This window comes from Orycteropus afer, unplaced genomic scaffold, assembly GCF_000298275.1.
Source record: "Orycteropus afer afer isolate SDZICR_OR568_19922 unplaced genomic scaffold, OryAfe1.0 scaffold00003, whole genome shotgun sequence".
In the NCBI taxonomy this organism is placed as follows: Eukaryota; Metazoa; Chordata; class Mammalia; order Tubulidentata; family Orycteropodidae; genus Orycteropus; species Orycteropus afer.
Window position 1 is genome coordinate 33,641,990 of NW_006921590.1, and position 11,970 is coordinate 33,653,959.

The following is an 11,970-nucleotide window of genomic DNA, read 5'->3' on the forward strand; positions in this document are numbered from 1 at the left end:
ATCATTGGCCCGTTGGTGGAGAAGAAGGTAGTGGCTCTTGCTCAGTAAGTGAAGTTGCAGGAGATGTGGGTGTAGTTGTGTCTTATGGGGACTGTTGTTGTCTCCTACTCAGTTAGACACAAATTACAATTGAATAACCATCAAAAAACTTCTTAGTCTTGCAGGTCCGGGGTGTCCTTGGGGTTGCTGGAAAGCAGAACATGTTCTTAAGTCCCAAGAATCTGGAAGGAATACACAGAGTCACTGTACCAAAAAGAACTGGTTGATCTTAATCCATTTCAGGAGGTGGCATATGTTCAAGAGCCAATGGTATTAAGGGAAGAGGTAGAAGCTGTGCTGAGGGAATTAGTGAGGAACAAGCCTCCAAGAACTGACAGAATACCCATTGAGATGTTTCAACATACGGATGCCCCACTTGAGGCACTCACTTGGTCATGCCAAGAGATTTGGAGGACAGCTACCTGGGCAACTGACTGGAAGAGATCCATATTTGTACCCATTCCAAAGAAAGGTGGTCCCACAGAACGTGGGAATTATCAAATAATACCATTAATATCACATGCAAGTAAAATCTTGCTGAAGATAATTCAAAAATGTTTGCAGCACTATATTGACAAAGAACTTCCAGAGGTGCAGGCTGGATTCAGAAGAGGACATGGAACGAGGGATATCATTGCTGATTTCAGATGGATCTTGGCTCTGAGTAAAGAATACCAGAAGGATGTTTATTTGTGTTTTATTGACTATGCAAAAGCATTGATTGTCTGGATCATAACAAATTGTAGATAACATTGAGAAGAATGGGAATTCAGAACACTTAATTGTACTCATGAGGAACCTGTACATAGATCAGGAGGCTGTCATTCAAACAGAACAAGGGGACACTGCACGGTTTAAAATCAAGAAGGGAGTGAGTCAGCGTTGTATCCTTTCCCCATACTTATTCAATCTATATGCTGAACAAATAATCCAAGAAGCTGGACTATATGAAGAAGAATGTGGCATTAGAATTGGAGGAAGAATCATGAACAACCTGCAGTATACTAACGACACAACTTTGCTTGCTGAAAGTGAGGATGACTTGAAGTATTTACTGATGAAGATTGAAGAATACGGTCTTCAGTATGGATTACATCTCAATATAAAGAAAACAAAAATCCTCACAACTGGGCTGATCAGCATAACGATAAATGGAGAAAAGATTGAAATTGTCAAAGACTTCACATTGCTTGGTTCTACAATTGACGCCAATGGAAGCAGCAGTCAGGACATCAGACGACGTATGTTGTTGTGTGCTGTCGAGTCAGACCCGACTCATAGCGACCCCTCCTTGGGTTTCTGAGGCAGTATCACTGTGGAAGTAGATTGCCCAACCTTCCTTCGAGGAGTGGCTGGTTGGTTTGAACCGCCAGCCTTCTGGTTAGCAGTCAAGTGCCTTAGGCACTATGCTACCAGAGCTCCCCAGAGGATGTATAGCACTGGGCAAATCAGCTGCAAAGGATCTCTTTCAAGCACTGAAGAGCAAAGATGTCTCCTTGAGGACTAAGTTGCGCCTGACACAAGCCATGGTATTTTCAATCACCTCATTGGCATGTGAGAGCTGGACAGTGAATAAGGAAGACCAAAGAAGAGTTGATGCTTTTGAGCTGTGGTGTTGGCAAAGAATGCTGAAAGTACCGTGGACTGCTAAAAGAACTAAGAAGTCTGTCCTGGAGGAAGTGCAGCCAGAATGCTCCTTGGAGGCGAGAATGGCCAGACTTCGTCTCACATACTTTGGTTATGTTGTCAGAGGGACCATTCCTTGGAAATGATGTCATACTTGGTAAGGTGGAGGGTCGATGAAAGAGAAGAGAAGGCCCTCAACGAGGTGGACTGACACAGTGGTGGCAGCGATGGGCTCTAGTGTAGCAAGAATTGTGGAGCTGGCTCAGGACTGGGTGGTGTTTCATTCTGCTGTGCGTAGGGTTGCTATGAGTCAGAGACGACTTGGCACCTAACAACAAGTACAGCCACCTAAAAATACTGCATTGGGATCTAAATGAGATTCCAGATTTTTTTTTGGCAAGTATGAACTGAAACAAAAAGTCTTATCAAAAGACTGTCTCCTGTCAGGCTTTAGGCAAATTTTAATATAGAATGAAATAAAATTTGATGAGATTTCATCTTGGTGAAAATTTAAAAAGTAATTAGTGGAAAGTGAATTTAAAGAAACAGGTAAGAAAATTCAAGAAGACAAAAATATTCTTCTTTGACTCAGTTGCCTCCTCTTCTTCTTCTCTCCCTCCCCCTCCTCCTCCTCCTTCCGTCCCTCTCTCTTTCTCTCTCATTTTCTTATGAAATATTTTAAGCCAGAATTTAGCAAATTTTTTCTGTAAAGGGCCAGATAGTAAATAATTTTTGTTTTGAGGGCCACATAAGGACTCTCTCATGTAGTCGTCTTTGTTTGTTGTTTTTAGTAGCTCTTTAATATTTTAAAACCATTCCTAACTCCAAGCCTCACAAATACAGGCAGTGGTTTAGATTTGACTCATAGTCCATTGTTTGTCCACTCCTGTTTTAAGCAAATAGAAAAGTATAGTGGTTGATTTAAAAAACATTCTTACTGTGCATCACTTAGCTTTATTAAAACCTAACATGTTGCCTGTTTGCTTCAGATCTTTGTTTTATTTAATATTTTTATTGTCATCATCATTAAAAAAAAATTCATACATAGTTGAAATCCCTAAAGGACCCCTCCCCATTACCCTCTGCCTTTTTCAGAGGTAACCTCTAGCCTCAAGTTGATGTTTACCTTCCCCTACATAGTTTTAAAGGAGCTCTGGTGGCATAGTGGATAAGGCACTTGACTGCTAACCAGAAGGTCAGTGGTTCAAACCCACCAGCTGCTCCATGGAAGGAAGACGGGGTGATCTACTTCCCTAAAGATTTACAGCCTCGGAAGCCCAGTGGGTGTCACCATGAGTCAGAATCAATTCAATAGCAGTGAGTTTGGTTTCGGGTTTTTTTTAAAAACAAACATGTTTTTATACTTTTACTAGGAGCTCTGGTGGCATAGTGCCTGAGGCATTTGACTGTTAACCAGAAGGCTGGAGGTTCAAACCCACCAGCCACTCCTCGGAAGGAAGACTGGGCAATCTACTTCTGTAGAGATAGTGCCTTGGAAACCCAAGGAGGGGTTGCTATGAGTTGGAACCAACACGACAGCAGTGAGTTGTACTTTTACTATCCATATATCCATATGGAAAACATAGAATTATTTTTATGTTATTCTTGTTACATGGAGAGAGTGGGTGGAGAGTAGTAGGAAATCAGATAGGAGAGGTAGATTGGGCCCAGCTTATGAAAGACCTTGTATGTTATGCTAATGAGCTTATTTTAGGGGAGTGAGGAGCCAGACTTTTAAGCAGGAAAATCTATGATTTATTTTTAAGAATAATGAATTTTAAATTAAGGTGAGGTTTTTTTTTTCAAACTTTTTAGACAGTTGAAAATTTATTAATCATTCAAAACATTTTAGTTAAAAGATTTATGTAAAAGAAGTACTGTTAAATTACATTGATGATTATCCCTAAGAAAAAAGATGAAGTTGGCAATATTGTTATGTCATTAATATTTTAATATGTATTTCAAAATAATTTCCCAAGACTGAGCAGTATTTTTGCCTGGATATAAATGAAGTTAAAATCCGTAATGGGAGAGAGAACCAAATAGAAACTAATAAGAGTATATTGAGAGATGGATAAAGAAGATAGATCTGTGGCCCATGTGCCAAAACTGGGCTTCTGCCTGTGTCTGTAAAGTTTTATTGAATCACAGCTATACTCATTACTTTACATATAATCTATGGCTGCTTTTGTGCTCCAACCACAAAGTTGAATAGTTGCAACAGAGACCATAACAGTGAAAATATATACTATCTGGCCATTTGCTGCCTCATGTCTAGATATTATTTCATGGTAGATCAGCAAAATAGACTTTTGATAAGGTTCAGTGTGATGGTTTGTTAAAGGCATTGGAAATCTTGGAAACATCATTTAAATATCAATAGCAAAAACTACCAGTGGTTGATGATTTTCAAATATTACACTAGTAAGCAAAGATAAATACCCCAAATTTTCAAGCTCCTTCATCATGGGTTCTGGCCTATATAACTTTTCTCCCCTTTCCTCCTTAGTCACAACCTATCACTGACTACTCAGACCAGCTTCCATTTTATCCCATGTCTTACTCTCCCCTTTGTTTTTCCTTTCTTTGTGGTCTAGCCCAACTGTAGAACTTTCTTACAGTGTCAGGTTATCTAAATCAGTGGCTAGCAAATAAATCTTCAGGACATGTTTTTTCACAAGACCTAAAGTAACAGAAAACAACTCTGTATGTTCCAGAATAGCTGAGATGTGCAGATGGACTTGAAAGTGAGTTTAACAAAAATAAGAGAACAGCTTATGGAAGAGAGAAAGTGGGATGGTGGGTGAAGTTCCGAAGGGTTTCATAATGAAGAATGAGTAAATTGCTGAGAACTTACTTTGACATGGAGGATAATGTAGTAATTTGAAAACTTAGGAACGATATTGCTCTGGTAATAGTCATAATAAATGGTATTTTATTACTGCCAGCAGATGGTATTATAGTTATATTTGGGCTGTTGTCAGCCTGTGGGGCAGTAGCATGTTAACTGTTACTGAGAAAGCTTAAAATAATAAACCCTAATCTCCCTTGAAAGTTATTTTTACTTAATTTTAGTAAAAACACAGCCAGGAAAAAATGTTATTACTACTTGCCTCAATTGAAAAAATTGGAGAGAGGTGTTTTCAGTGAAGAAGAATTTAAGGTGAAAAAAGAGGAAGATTAAAAAACAAAACAAAACAACTCTAATATTTATGTCTAATGAAACCTTACAGATTTCAGTTAATTGAGGGAAAAAGCTGCCTGGATTCTAAAAAGTATAATTAAAATTTTAATGTTTTTTAAAGAATATGTCTGTGGTTTTAAGAGTAAAATTTGTCAAAATTTTGCCACACATGGACTACAGCTGAACCTATTTTAATAATGTAAAGATTGTTTATATTTAGTACATTATTTATTGATATGCAAAATGGAGGTTGCTAAAGTGCTTAAAAATAAATTATTTCTGATAATTTAAGCATTCATAACCTTTCATACTTCTGAACTTCTGATATACAGCGTATAGTAAAGATGAATCAAACAAAACAAGCCCACAGTCAGTAATGGGGGAGTTATAAGTAGAAAGTAATGGAGGGTTTGAGAGAAAAAGAGATGGAGTGCTACAAGAGCTCAGATGAGGAAGAGATCCATCTCTCCTTGTGGAATTCAAGGAAGGTTTTCTGGAGGAGATAATATTTGGTTATGGATACCACACTATTAGCCATTTAATTTACTCACGGACCACTGTTGATGTTAGCACAGTGTTAGTAATACTAAGACTGAAGATTTATTTTTCACAGTAAATTGTTTATATTCAGTGAGACCTTCCTATACTACTTGACATAGTGTGGACATACATAGCCCTGTTATTCCCTCTCCCCCTTTAGTTCTTTATTTTATTCGTTAGCACTTAACACCTGCTGAGATACTATTTCAGTTACCTATTTATTGTTTTAATCTCATTAATACCCCTAGAGTATAAATTCTGTGGAAGTAGGGAATTTTTTCTGTTTAGTTCACTGCTGTATCCCAAAGCCCAGAGCGGTGACTGGCCTTAGAGGATGCTCAATACGTATTTGCCAGTAATTGTCGTTCTTGTGGGGACTTTTGTTTGTATCTTCTATTTAGGTAGTATTTAAATTTTTCCTTACAAGCGTTATTCTTTTGTAGGCAAAATTATTTTTCCTCCTGATAACAAGACCCAAGCATGAGAGACGATGTCTGACCATTCTTGCTTCTAAGGAGCATTCCAGCTGTACTTCCTCCAAGACAAATTTGTTGGTTCTCCTGGCAGTCTGTGGTTTATTCAGCATTCTTCAACACTATTATTCAGATGAATCAGTTCTTTTGCAGTCTTCCTTACTCATTTTCTACATTTCACATGCATATGAGGCTTTTGAAAAGAAAATGTCTTAGGTCAGGTGGATTTCATTCTTCAGTGACATCTTTGCTCTTTAATACTTTAAAGAGGTCTTTTGCAGCAGAATTGTCTAATGCATTGTGTCATTTGATTTCTTGACTGCTACTTCCACGGGCATTGATTATGGATCCACATAAAATGAAATCCTTGACAACTTCAATCTTTTCTCCATTTGTCATGATACTGCTTCTTGGCCCAGTTGTTGAGGATTTTTGTTTTCTTTATGTTAAGGTTAATCCCATACTAATGCCTGTAGTCTTTGATCTTCATCAATAAGTGCTTCAAGTCTTCTTCACTTTCAGCAAGCAAGTTTGTGTAATTTGCATATCAGAGGTTGTTAATGAGTCCTCCTCCAATCCTGATGCTGTGTTCTTCTTTATATAGTCCAGCTTCTTGGGTTATTTGCTTACATATAGATTGAATAAGTATAGTGAAAGGATACAGCCCTGATGCAAACCTTTCCTGATTCTGAACCATTCAGTCAGTATCCCCTTGTTCTGTTCAAACAACTGCCTCACCCCAGGTGGATAACTTTTAACAATCAGGAGCTACTCAGTTGCTCACAGCAAATTCCACCACAGAGCTGACAAAGATTTATGGCTAGAAAAGCCACACTATGTAATTTACTATGCCACACACCACCTAGGAAACCCAAAGAGGGGTCGCCATGAGTAGGATCAGACTCGACAGCAGTGTTTGGTTGGTTTTTGGGTGATATTAATGATCACTCACTCACTCACTGCCATCGAGTCGGATCCGACTCATAGCGGCCCCACCTTTGGTTTCCGAGGCAGTTACCACTGCAGAAGTAGATTGCCCAGTCTTCCTTCCGATGAGTGGCTGGTAGGTTTGAACCTCCAGCCTTCTGGTTAGCAGTCAGATTCCCTAGGCACTGTGCCACCAGAGCTCCCGATATTAATGATAGTGTTTGATAATTTCTACATTCTGCTGTATCATCTTTCTTTGGAATGGGCACAAATCTGGATCTCTTCCAGTTAGTTGGCCTAGTAATTGTCTTCTAGATTTCTTGCCATAAACAAGTGAGCACTTCCACTGTTGCATCTGTTTATTGAAATATCTCAGTGGGTATTTCATCACTTCCTTGTTTTTCACCAATTCCTACAATGCAGCTTGGACTTCTTCCTTTACCACCATTGGTTCTTGATAATATGCTGCCTCCTGAAATGATTGAACAAAGACCAATTCTTTTTGGTACAGTGACTGTGTGTATTCCTTCCATCTTCATTTGATGCTTTCTGCAGGGTTCAATATTTTCTCCATAGAACCCTTCAGTGTTGCAACTCAATGCTTGAATTTTTTTTCTTCAGCTTTTTCCAGGTGGTTGCATATTTCATTATAATATTTTACTTTGTCTTCTTGAGCTCCTTTTTAAAATCTTCTGTTCAGCTCTTTTATGTCAGCATATCTCCCATTCTCTAGCTATTTAAAAGCAAGTTTCAGAGTCTCTTCCAACATCCTACTTGATTTCTTCTTTCTTCCTTCTTTTTTCAATGACCTTTTGCTTTCTTCATGTATTATGTCCTTGATGTCATCCTACAACTCATCTGGTCTTTGGTCATGACTGTGTATCACATCAAATCTGTTCTTCACATGGTCTTTAAGTTCAGGTGAAATATACTCAAGGTTGTATTTTGGCTCTCATGGACTTGTTTTCACTTTCTTCAGCTTCAACTTCAACTTGCATATAAGCAGTTGATGGTCTGTTCCACAGTTGTTCCCTGGCCTTGGTCTGACTGATAATAATGAGCTTCTGCATCATCTCTTTCCACAGATGTTCATTTGATTCCTGTGTATTTTCATCTGGTACAGTCCACATGTATAGTCACCATTTAAATTGTTGAAAAAGGTTTTTGCGATAAATAAGTCATTGGTCTTTAAAATTTTATCATGTGATCTCTGGCATAAATTCTATCACCAAGGCCATATTTTCCAACTACCAGTGCTTCTTCTTTGTTTCTAACTTTTAGAATCCAGTCACTAATAGTTAGTTATCAATGCTGCTTTTTTAATTTTTTAAAATTTTTTATTGTGATTTGGGTGAAAGTTTATAGAGCAAATTCATTTTCCATGTAGCAGTTCACATACACTTTGTCTCATGACATTGACTGCAGTTTCCCACAGTGCAACAGCTCTCTTCCCACTTCCTTCCCATAGTTACCTCTTCCCTGTGTCCTTCCTCCCATGCACTCCTGCCCCCTGAACATTCTCCCTGTGCATGCAATGCCCTTCTATTCTCCCATGATTGATCTCTCCAACAAGTATATCTACCTGACGTAAATGTCAGCCCATATGCTGGTCTCTTATTTGGCTGGAAGCCACAGGAGTGAGTTCAGTTCCAGACTGAAGGGCAGCTAGTGGCCATAGTCTCAGGAGTTCTATCAGACCAGCAAACCTGGTCTTTTTTTTTTTTTTTTCCTTTAAAATTTTGAGTTTTTTCCACATTGTTCTCCCACTCTATCCAGGATCTCCTACACAGATCCCCCTCCAAGTGGTTGACAGTGGTAGCTGGGCACCATCTAGTTCTTCTGCTCTTATAGTCATTTAGCTGAGGATCACATGGTCTACCAGTCCCTTGGACTAATTGTTTCCATATGTCTTTGATTTTCTTCATTCTTCTTTGCTCTGGATGAAGAGAGATCCATCATTGCATCTAGATGGCTGCTTGCAAGCTTTTAAGATCCCAGTCACAACTCACCAAAGTAGGATATGGAGCAGTGTTTTTGTGTAGTATGTTATGCGAATTGAGCTTGATGTCCCCTGAAACTATGGTCCTGAGCCCACAGGACTAATTACTCGTGCCCTCTGGGTTGCTGGCTGTGCCCAAGAAGTGACTACAACCTTGTCCCTTGTCAGCTCTGCTTTATACCTGGGGATTCTTACAGGACATACAAATACGCTTGTAGAATCATTGTCTGCCAACTCTATACATGGTCTTGGGTACACTCCCCTCTGCATAGACACACCTGATAGTTCAGCCTGTCCACCCATCTATCCGCAAGTAAATCAGCATTTGCATTCAGTGACATTGCAAAAGGGTTCATCTTTGTTGTCTGTACTTCCCATGCACTCTATGTCTTCCTCTTCCTCAGTGCCACCATGGTGAACACTCACATTTGGTACATTGCCCTTCTCTTTAGCCAAATCAATACTTATCTCTACCTATCTAGCATTGTTCCCTCCTCTCCCCTTCCACCCCTAGTAACCAACAAAGAAAATTTCCTTCCATATATAAACCTTTCCTTGACCTTTTACAATAACAGACTAATACAACATTTGTCCTTCTGTGATTGACTTACTTCACTCAGCATGATGTCCTCCAAGTTCATCCACGTTATGCAGTGTTTTGCAGATTCTATGTTATTCGTTAGGGTTGCACAGTATTCCATTGTGTGTATGTACTTTTGTTTGGTTATCCATTCTTCTTTTAATGGGCACCTAGGTTGTTTCCATCTTTAGGCTATTATAAATAATGTTGTGATGAACATGGGTGTACATATATCTATTCCTGTCCTGGCTCTCACTTCTTTAGGATATAAACTTAGTAATGGAATGGCTGGGTCAAATGGTATTTTTAATTCCGCTTTTTTTAAGGACTCACCATACTGCTTTCCACAGTGGTTGTATTATTTGACAGTCCCGCCATCAGTGACAGATGAGAGTCCCAATCTGTCCATATCCTCGCCAACATTTGTTATTTTCTTGTTGAACTTTGCTACTAGTGCTGGGGCAAGATGGTATCTCATTGTTCTGATTTGCATCTCTCTAATGGCTAATGATCACGAGCATTTTTTCATATGTTTGTTGGCCACCTGAATATCCTCTTTGGTAAAGTGTCTATTCATGTCTTCTGCACATTTTTTAATTGGATTATTTGTCTTTTTGTTGTTCAGGTGCTGGAGTTTTCCATAAATTCTAGCAATAAGTCCTTTGTCAGATATGTCATTGCTGAATATTTTTTCCCAGTCTGCAGTTCTCTTTTGACTCTTTTGGAGAAGTCTTTGGAAGCACATAAAAATTTGTTAGAGGGTCCCATTCATCTAGTTTATCTTCTGCTGTTTGTGCATTTCGGATTATGCTTGATAGTCTATTTATGCCATATATTAGGCCCCTACTGACAACCAGAAGGCTGGCAGTTCACACTCACCAGCCACTCCTCAGAAGGAAGGTTAGGCAATCTACTTCCGTAGTGATACCACCTCAAAAACCCAAGGAGGGGTCGCTATGAGTCAGGTCCGACTCGAGGGCACATAACAACAACAAACAACGACAAATTTGCCCCTAGTTTTTTCCTTGAGGAACCTTATAGTTTTAGGTTTCACATTTAAGTGTTCGATCCATCTGGAGTTTGTTTTTGTGTATGGTGTGAGGTGCAGATCTTGTTTCATTTTTCTGCAAATGGCTATCCAGTTTTGCCAGCACCATTTGTTAAACATACACTCTCTTCACCATTTAATGGATTTCTGCCCTTTGTCAAAGATCAGCTGACCATAGGTCAGTGGATCTGTTTCTGAGTTCGGGATTCTATTCCATTGATGTGTGTGCCTGTCGTTCTACCAATATCAGGCAGTTTTGACTACTGTGGCTGTAGGTAGAGTAGATTTTGAGATCCAGGAGTGTGAGACCTCCTACTTTGTTCTTCTTCAGTAGTGCTTTGCTTTTCTGAGGTCTCTTCCCTTTCCATATAAAGTTAGTGATAGGTTTTTCCATATCCTTAAAGAATGTAGATGGGGATCTGGATTGGAATTGCATTGAATGTATTGATTGCTCTGGTAGTATTGACATTTTCACAATGTTCAATATTCCTATCCTTGAGCTTGGTATGTTCTTCCATTTATGTAAATCTCATAGTTTCTTGAAGTACTCGTTTATAATTTTCTTTGTACAGGTCTTTTGTGTCTCTGGTAAGATTTATAGCCAAGTTTTTTTTTTTTTTTTGTAGCTATTGTAAATTGTTATTGATTTCCTTATTTCTTTTTCCACAATCTCTTTGCTGGTGTAGATGAATCCATTTGATTTTTGTATGTTGATCTTGTATCCTGCCACTATGCTAAATCTCTCAGTTCCAGTAGGTTTTTTTGGTGAGTCTCTTGGGTTTTCTAGGTCTAAGATCATATCATCAGTAAATAGGGATAGTTTGACTTCTTCCTTACTAATTGGGATGCCTTTGATTTCCCTTTCTTGCCTTATTGCCCTGGCTAGGACTTCCAATACAATGTTGAATAGAAGTGGTGATAGAGGGCATCCTTGTCTGCTTCCTGTTTGTAAGGGAAGTGGTTTCAGTCTCTCTCTGTTGAAAATAATGTTGGCTATTGGTTTTGCCTATATGTCCTTTATTAGGTTGAGGAATGTCCCTTTATTCCTATTTTGCTGAGAGTTTTGATCAGAAATAGGCGTTGGATTTTATCAGATGCCTTTTCTGCATCGATTGATAGGATCACGTGGTTGTTTTCCATTGTTTTATTTATGTGATGTATGACATTGATTATTTTTTTGGTATGATGTTGGAGTTTATTGGCTGGGATTTTGTTTAATATTTTTGCATCTATAGTCATGAGGGATATTTGTCTGTAGTTTTTCTTCTTAGTGATGGCTTTGCCTGGTTTTGATATCAAGGTTATGCTTGCTTCATAAAATGAATTTGGGAGGATTCCATCGTTTTCTGTGTTCTGTAATAGTTTGAGTAGGATTGGTGTCAGTTCTCTGAATGTTTGGTAGAATTTTCTGGTAAAACCATCTGAGCCAGGACTTTTTTGTTGGTAACTTTTTTATGACTTGTTCAGTTTTGTGATAGTTGAAGATGTGTCAACTTGGCTGGACTCCAGTTGTGAGTGGTGGTTCCCATGATGGATCACATGACTGAGTTCTAA

General features: G+C 38.7%; 1 protein-coding gene across 1 annotated transcript in view; it reads left to right on the top strand.

Moving 5' to 3' along the window:
- PPP2R3A (protein phosphatase 2 regulatory subunit B''alpha) overlaps window positions 1-11,970 on the top strand; it is a 203,251-nt gene that overhangs the window by 5,650 nt on the left and 185,631 nt on the right. The gene's annotated exons all lie outside the window — the stretch shown is intronic.